Source organism: Hibiscus syriacus, unplaced genomic scaffold (genome assembly GCF_006381635.1).
Source record: "Hibiscus syriacus cultivar Baekdansim isolate YM2019G1 unplaced genomic scaffold, ASM638163v2 tig00003721_pilon, whole genome shotgun sequence".
Classification (NCBI taxonomy): domain Eukaryota; kingdom Viridiplantae; phylum Streptophyta; class Magnoliopsida; order Malvales; family Malvaceae; genus Hibiscus; species Hibiscus syriacus.
In genome coordinates this window covers 2363941-2373363 of record NW_024061981.1, presented here as the reverse complement: position 1 = coordinate 2373363, position 9423 = coordinate 2363941, and the positions used below count along the sequence as shown (strand labels likewise).

The window sequence follows — 9423 nt, the reverse complement described above, 5'->3', positions numbered from 1 at the left end:
ATCGAGGTTAAGCAGCTGAACAACATTACTCCTGCAACTATCAGATCAGACTTATATTACTATATGTATATTATTTTATTTTTCGTAATATAAGTTCAAGTATTTTACTATTATTTATAATGAGTCGTGTTTTAAAAGTCAATGTAATATCTCTGACTAGTATCCGGGCTGGGGGTGTTACATTTAATGGTATCAGAGCTATGGTTTAGCCGATTCTAGGCATAAACCAGAGTCTATAGAGTCTTTAAATGGAATATATGCCAACAAATAGTGAGAACTTCTGATCTGGTATAGTATGAGTATGTTGTTTTGCTAATAGAACAATGTGTTTATTCTTATTAGATGTCCGGACATAATAGCTCCCGAAGTGAAGCGGGAGAAGATAGGCCTGCTGAAAGCAGTAATTCACCTGCCCTGGCCAGGCAAGGTGAAGAACAGGCATCTCAAGGAGTGCCTGTGCAAGATCAAGATATGTTCTTCAGAACCTTAGACGCTATTCTAACGCGTCTTCAACCTCCTGCTCCACCAACTCAAAGGATGAATTTAGAAAAAGAGTTGAGATGTTTAGGAGCTCCCGAATTTAAGGGAGAAACTGAAGAAGGTCCAGTTGCGGCAGATCTTTGGTTAAATGATTTAAAAATTATGTTGGATGGTCTCCACTGTTCTGAAGTGGAGAAGTTAGATGGAGTTGTCTCGTTGTTGAGGGGTCAGGCGAGAATATGGTGGATGAACGTCACCATGAGGATGCTCAGTGACCAATTGACTTGGTCTTTATTCTTAGATGAATTTAAAAACAAGTACATTGGAGATCAATTTATTCGACAGATGAAGCATGAGTTTTTGAATTTGAAACAGATGAACCACTCTGTATATGAGTATGAATGTGAGTTCAACAAGTTGAGTAGGTTTGCATCCGAGCTTGTGCCTACTGAAAAAGAGGCTTGTGAATGGTTTGTGGAGGGTTTACACCCTAGATTGAAAGAGATGCTGATAGTATTGAATTTGTCCTCGTTCCAAGAGGTGATCAATCGTGCCAAGGCTCTTGAAAGAGCTCAGAATAAGAGATTTGGGGATTTTAGAGTTCAGACATCAAAGAGAACGGGTGCTTCTTCTAGCTCAATACCATTAAAAAGGGGAAGAGACTCAGGATTTCGATCACAAGCTAGATCAGAATCAGTTACATCGTCAGCTAAGGGAGCAAGTCAGGCAAGACCTAGACAGACGCAGTCAGTGGGATCTGGTGTTGGGAGATCTACTCCGAGTCAAGAGAGATAGTGTCAGCACTATGGGAAAAACCATTCTAGGGCTTGTCGGATGGCTGCTGGGACTTGTTTTCGATGCGGAGATGCCATACATTTTATCCGAGATTGTCCATTGGTAGTTGGTGAGCCTGCACCATCTGAAAGAGTTGGTTCTTCCTCACAAAGAGGACGAGGAAGAGGCAGAGAAAGGAACCTGTCTGAATTCTCTGCTCAACCTGAAGTTCGATCAACTGCACGGGTGTACAATCTAAAGACAAGTGAAGACAGTGATGACCCTGATATTATAGCAGGTACTTTTCAGTTGTATGATAAATTAGTATTGGTACTGATTGATCCGGGTTCTAATTATTCTTATATTACAAGTAAGTTAGTAAAGGAATTGAGGATTCCCTTAGAAGCTACGAGTAATGAGATTATAGTAACAACTCCGTTAGGCTATAGTGCTCGGGTGAATAAAGTATGTAAGGGGTGTCCCATAAAGGTTCAGGGAATTGAATTCCCTGCTAATCTGATGGAATTACCCTTTGACGAGTTTGAAGTGATTCTGGGAATGGATTGGTTGTTCCGTTACTATGGAGATGTTAATTGCAGATTGAAAAAGGTAACCCTAAAAAGTTCAGGAAGAACAGAGATAAGTGTGAGCAGTGAAAAGTTTAATCCCTTAGCAAATGTAATGTCAGTAATGTCAACTAAGAAGCTATTGCTACAGGGATGTCAAGGATTTCTTGCAATTGTGATAGATTTAAGAGCTATAGAGAAAGGGCTAGAGGAAATTCCAATAGTTCAAGAATTCCCTGAAGTTTTCCCGGCTGAGTTGCTAGGATTACCTCCAGATAGAGAGGTAGAATTTCAAATTGAAGTAATGCCAGGAACCGCTCCAATTGCAATGGCACCTTATCGGATGGCTCCGAAAGAATTGCAAGAGTTAAAGAATCAATTGCAAGAGTTGTTAGGAAAAGGATTTATTCAACCAAGTGTGTCACCTTGGGGAGCTCCGGTGTTATTTGTTAAGAAGAATGATGGATCAATGCGTCTCTGTATTGATTATCGACAGCTTAATAAGGTGACCATCAAGAACAAGTATCTCCTTCCGCGCATTGATGACTTGTTTGATCAACTAAAAGGAGCTTCAGTATTTTCGAAGATCGATCTACGTTCGGGTTATCATCAATTGAAGATTCAGGAGAAAGATATTCCGAAGACGGCTTTCAGAACGAGATATGGTCATTATGAATTCATCGTAATGCCATTCAGAGTAACGAATGCACCAGCTGCTTTCATGGATCTCATGAACAGGATTTTTTAGCCATATTTGGACCAGTTTGTTATTGTCTTTATTGATGACATACTGGTTTACTCGAAGTCCATTGAAGAGCACAGCGCACATCTGAGGCTAGTTTTGCAAATTCTCAGGGATAAAAATCTCTATGCGAAATTGTCCAAATGTGAATTTTGGCTAAACGAAGTAATTTTCTTGGGGCAGGTGATCTCGACAGTTGGGATTAGAGTAGACCCTCAGAAGGTTAAAGCTATAATGGACTGGGAAGTTCCAAAGAATGTATCTGAAGTTCGGAGTTTCCTTGGACTTGCCGGTTATTATCGAAGATTCGTTAAGAATTTTTCGATGATAATGCTGCCTTTAACAAAGATGATGAGAAAGAATGTACCATTTGTTTGGACTTCTGAATGTCAAGAAAGTTTTGAAGCTTTAAAGAGAATTCTGACGGAAACTTTGATATTGGTTCAACCAGAATCTGGAAAGAATTTTGTAGTATACAGTGACGAATCCCATAACGGGTTGGGGTGTGTATTAATGCAAGAAGGGAAGGTGGTAGCGTATGCATCGAGACAGTTGAAACCACATGAAAAGAATTACCCCACTCATGATATATAAATGGCGGCTGTAGTATTCGCTCTCAGGATTTGGCGTCATTATATTTATGGGGAGCGTTGTTACTTATATACGAATCATAAGAGCCTGAAGTACCTGATGACTCAAAAAGAGTTGAATTTGAGGCAACGTAGATGGGTAGAGTTCTTAAAAGATTATGATGTGATAATTGACTATCATCCCGGAAAGGCTAACGTGGTAGCAGATACTTTGAGTAGAAAGCCGTTTGCAGCTTTACGAGCTATGAATGCAAGATTATCTTTAACGGGAGACGGTGGTCTTTGTGTAGAGTTAACCCTTAAACCAGTATGGTTGGAACGAATAGGAGAATTGCAAAGTAAAGATGAAACGTGTTTAAAAAGAATTGAGCAAGTAAAGAGCAAAGAGATTAAAGACTTTGAGATTAAGTCAGATGGAAATCTATATTGTAAAGGAAGAATTGTAATACCCGATAATGACGACTTGAAGAAAGAAATAATAACAGATGCTCATTGCAGTCCGTTAACGATGCACCCGGGTGGAACCAAGATGTATATGGATTTGAAGGATCGATTTTGGTGGTCAGGGATGAAACGAAGCATCACCGAATTTGTGTCTAAGTGTTTGATATATCAACAAGTCAAAGCTGAGCATCAAGTTCCGTCAGGATTATTGCAACCGCTTTTCATTCCTCAATGGAAATGGGAAAATGTTACGATGGATTTTGTTTCGGGGTTACCCTTGACTCCGAACAAAAGAGAATCAATCTGGGTAATTGTTGATCAATTAACTAAGTCAGCGTATTTCCTTCCGGTTAGAACGGATTTCTCTATGGAAAAGTATGCAGAGCTGTATATTAGAGAAGTTATTAGATTGCATGGAGTACCTGTTTCCATAGTCTCTGATCGAGACCCTCGATTTACTTCTAGATTCTGGAAATCTTTGCATGGAGCGTTAGGGACTCGTTTAAACTTTAGTACAGCTTTTCATCCTCAGACTGATGGGCAATCAGAGAGAACTATTCAGATATTGGAAGATATGTTGAGAGCATGCGTAATGGAATTCAAAGGATCATGGGAAAAGTATTTACCGCTGGCAGAGTTCGCTTACAACAATAGTTATCAGTCTAGTATCAAGATGGCCCCATATGAAGCATTATATGGAAGAAAATGTCGTACTCCATTAAATTGGTATGAACTCAAAGATGGAAGTGTTCTTGGTTCGGATTTAATTCAAGATGTAGAACAGAAAGTTCGAGAAATTCAGCATAACCTCAAAGTGGCCTCTGATCGGCAAAAGTCCTATTCTGATCTTAAAAGAAAGGAGATTGAATTTGAAATTGGGGATAAAGTATTTTTAAAGGTATCTCTATGGAAGAATGTGTTAAGGTTTGGTCGGAAAGGAAAGTTAAGTCCCCGGTTTATTGGACCATATGAGATTGTAAAAAGAGTGGGACCCGTAGCATGCCAATTGACTTTACCACCAGAAATGGAAAAGATTCACAACGTATTCCATGTCTCAATGCTTCGAAGATATCGATCGGATCCCTCCCATATCGTAAACCCAGAAGAGATTGAGGTACAACCGGATTTGAATTATAAGGAAGAATCGATTCAAATTTTAGCTCATGAGGTTAAGCAATTGAGGAACAAGACTATCCCATTGGTTAAAGTTTTATGGAAGAATCACAAAACAGAGGAAGCAACATGGGAGCGTTATGAGGATATGAGGAATCAGTATCCCCATCTCTTTTCTTATTAAAAATTCGAGGATGAACTTTCTTAAGGGAGGGAGATTTGTAACATCCTCCATACCGGGTTAGTGATTAATTTGTAAAGTTTCAGCATTTGGTGATTTAAGTAGAATGATGGAAGAGTTCAATGACTTATTTGAGTTATTTTGTGTAGGATTGAATTATAAAGAAGGAATATTAGAAGGATAAAATGGTCTTTTTATAGCAATATAATTATTGGGGTTAGTATTATATTAACCACGTGGATGTATAGGAAATTAAAAACAAGCTTCCAGAGTCATCTTCTTCTTTCTTCTTCTTCATACGTGAGACCCAAGCTAAGGTAAGATTCTCTTGTTAGTGAATTTCTTGATGAATTTATGGTTGATTCATGACCATTAGGCAATAGTTAAGCTTAAAGGAAGTTTAAATTGTTTTAAAACCTCAAGATGAGAAGTATATGAAGAATTAAAGAAAGGAAGTAGAAAAGTGAAATCTTAGATTAGAGTTCATAATAAGAAGTGGAAGTGAGATTTGACTTGTCATCAAGTTAATTAAGGGATATGAAGTGTTAGAATTGGAATTAGAACACCTTGAAAATTTAGTGTGATTCTTGAATGCCATGTAAATGATGGAATTTTGGGTTTAAAGAAGTGATTATGGAATAGAAATGAGTTTAAATATGTGTATGGAAGTTAGGAATATTAAAGGAAGTAAAATATGAAGGTTTAAGCTGAAATAAAGTGAATTTCGAGCTCAAAATAGGATTTCTGGGCTAGGGGAATCGATACCCATTCAAGGGGAATCGATACCCCCTCAAACGAATATGAATTTCCAGAACGCTAGAGGGGAATCGATACCCCCAGGGGGGAACCAATTCCCCCATAATGAAAAAAAAGAAGAAAGAAGAGAGACTAAACTATTAATCCCTTAAATTGGTAGGCTATTAGAGGTTAATTTCAAGACTTAGGCATCTGATAATCATCTTGAAAATTTTGCTTATGTAGATATTGAGCCTAATCGAGTTCTGGAACCATCGACAAGTAGGATCAATCGAGGGAAAGACAAAGAAATCTAGGTGAGTGCATATGCATAGCATGAATATGTATTTTATTCAGTTCTAGACTTGTGATAAGTCTAGATTCAATATTTTGATACATGATCGTAGTTCATATGATGATATATGACATGAATCCATACCATATGCATTATGGGACATGAATATGAAAGAAAAAGTTATATGAGTTATATGATAAAGGTATGGAAATAATATGTCTACGTGATATAAATTAGATAAATTGTGGAAGCCCATGTTATGTAAATGAGAACTATAGGTATAGTTCGCATGCCAAGGGTAGAGGGTCTATGTGGTCCTTCGGGACATATATGTATTCTTTAGAATATGTGTGAGGTCTGGTGAGACACCTACTTGATCCTTGGTATATGTATATGATTCTTAAGGAATGATATGTGGTCCTTCGGAACATATATGTATTCTTTGGAACATGTGTGAGGTCTGGTGAGACACATACTTGATCCTTGGCATATGTATATGATTCTTAAGGAATGATATGTGGTCCTTATGGACATTGTTATATGGCACTACGGTGCAATTCTACGCGGCACTCCGGTGCAATTCTAAGTGGCACTTAGGTGCAATTATACGAGCTGTGGTGACAGCATAGTGCATAGCCTCACAATACTCACATACCTTAGGTTCTCTGTATGGTACCATGGGCTAATGAACTTACTAAGGCGAACTTATGAATGTGAATTTGATAAGTATATGTGTAAGAAACATGGTTTTGGTTATTACATTGTTTACATACATCTTATTATTGCAACCCACCTCATTTTGGCAATTACTTTATATTTATTGATATTATTATTATATTGGCTCACTAAGTCGATGACTTAGCGTGTGAGTGTTTCACACGTAGGATCCGATAAAGTAGACGATCGAGGTTAAGCAGCTGGACAACATTACTCCTGCAACTATCAGATCATAAGCAGCTTAATCAGTAGGTCATTTTGTTATGAAAATAGATGTTGGCATGTAATTAAAGAGTTAAGTTGTGTATGCTCTGAATATTTTGGTAAACTTATACTCTGAATATTTTGGTAAACTTATATTACTATATGTATATTATTGTATTTTTCGTAATATAAGTTCAAGTATTTTACTATTATTTGTAATGAGTTGTGTTTTAAAAGACAATGTAATATCTCTGACTAGTATCCAGGTTGGGATACAAGTTGGGGGTTTTACAACTACCCTCTTGATCACCCTCTAGATCTTTACTCACCCCAACTATCATTTCTTTATAAGTCTTTCCATCGAGAAACCTATTCATCAGCTCCATCTTCCCTACCACTTCAACTGGAGAAGACAATCTTCTAACCTTCAAGCCTCCTGTTTCAGCACTATTTGATCCCTCACCTCCATCACCTTTCTGACTCCTCGACCCAGTTATCTTATCATAGTTAGATGATGTCACAAATATTCTCCTCCTATCGACTATGACATTATTCATCTTCTCCACTGCATTTGTACAAATCCTCATTGCTTTGAAAATGAACAAACGCAAACGTACTAACCTTATATTTCGGTCTCTTGTTAATAAATGGTATGAACACCCTAATGACTTTGCCATGATAACTAAAATGTTCCTATAATGCACTTCTACGCACTCTCCTACTAAGATTATCAACGAACGTAGACCAAGTATCTCCTCCATTGACCTCTCTAACTTTGCCAATAGAAAACTTGCATTTCGAATTCTCACTCTCTCTCACCAACTCTCTCTCCCATTTTCTCTCACTTTTTCCTTGGTTTTTATGTGCTGCAATTTTAATAGTTGTGCTCATGTTTTCTCTGATGAGTGTGATGTTAGAAAGTATCTGTTTTATGTACTGGAATAGTAAGATTTAAACTTGGATCCATCTGTAGGTCACTCATTGCAAATCTATCAGCTGCCAACTGCTACAAGTCTGATCATTTGAAGAAGCACTGAGCATTGGGTACTCACTTTCTTTTATGTTCTTTTGGTTAGACCATACAATGATGAAACCTGCACATTGGAGAAAATCCAATAAGAATAATTGAAATAAACATCTATCGCTTCTGGTGACTAACTTGTTTGTAAATATTTTTGTGCAGTTGAGATGGCCAAGTACTTTTATATTGCTGGATTTTTTCTTACGGTGTCACCAGACTCCATACAGCTTGTTGCTGAACATGCAGCTGCAAAGTACAAGGTACAGCGTGGCCAAAATCCCTCTTTTTTAAAGTTCTCGGCTTGATGGTCTGCCTTATTTATTTTGTTGTCAGGTGTTTGTGATGAATCGTTCTACTCCATTTTATGTGTGAGTTCTTCAAGGACGCACAAGAGAATGCTCTACAGTAAGAACTATCATGTTTTTTCTACTCTGGAAATTGCATTCATATATTGTAACTCTTTGGGTTATTGTATATCAGATATGTGGACTTTGTTTTTGGCAACGAAACAGAAGTAAGAACCTTCTCAAAGGTTCATGGATGAGAGGTAATAAGCTGTTAAGTATAAGATGATATTATGAAGTTGAAGTGGATTATGTTTGATATTGACTTGTTCTGGTTGGTTTTGCCTTCCAGACTGATGATGTTGCAGAGATAGCCATGAAGATTTCAGAGCGGCCTAAAGCATCTGGAACACACAAGAGGATTACTGTCATCACTCAGGGTGTTGATCCGGTAGTTGTTGCTGAGGATGGGAAGGTGAAGCTGTTCCCTGTTATAGTGTTACCCAAAGAAAAAACTTGTTGATACAAATGGTGCAGGTGTGCAACTTTCCCTTTCGCTTCCAAGATTTGACACTCGTAAATCCTAAAATGACATCACCATATTCGATATGTACCCCCAAAATATAAATAGAGCTATTTAGTTATATGATTTAATCCAATTTGGTATATTCAGCGACTTGAAAAGTAAACCACGACAGTGTAATGGATTCAGAGTTAACAATTTATTGGAAATTTGTGCAGGTGATGCATTTGTTGGAGGCTTTCTTTCATAATTGATTCAAGAGAATCCCACTGATGTTTGTGTAAAAGCTGGCTGCTATTCATCCAATGTTATCATCCAAAGGTCCAGCTACACATATCTGGAAAAGCCTGAATTTAAATAAGCTATTCGAATTCGTTGGTCCCCTCTCTAGTGTTGTCTTTAAGGTTTTTGGTTGGTGAGAACCTTCTGGCTAGCATTTGGTATTTGAATTTTACTTCTTTTTCCCTTGTTTTATTTACTGGTCATTTGCATGACTTCGTCCTGAAATGCATTGAGAAAATTGGAGTATTTTTAGCTCTATTCACGAGTCAACTGTTTGATTTTATAATCAGAGGAGTGTGCGGTCCTACAATGGCTCCTTATTCTTGGTTCATGTGCTTGCATAATAATGCCTTATTAGTTGAAGTTGACCAAAGCCTACTAATCTACTACAATTGATGTGGTTGGCACTTGAAATTGCAGGAGCCATTTCGCTTGCTATTTTTTAAGGGTAAATTATGTGTTTTTGATGTAA

General features: G+C 37.6%; 1 pseudogene; it reads left to right on the top strand.

The window, feature by feature from the left end:
* Window positions 1-8204: 8204 nt before the first annotated feature.
* Window positions 8205-9221, top strand: LOC120182558 (annotated as a pseudogene).
* Window positions 9222-9423: the final 202 nt, after the last annotated feature.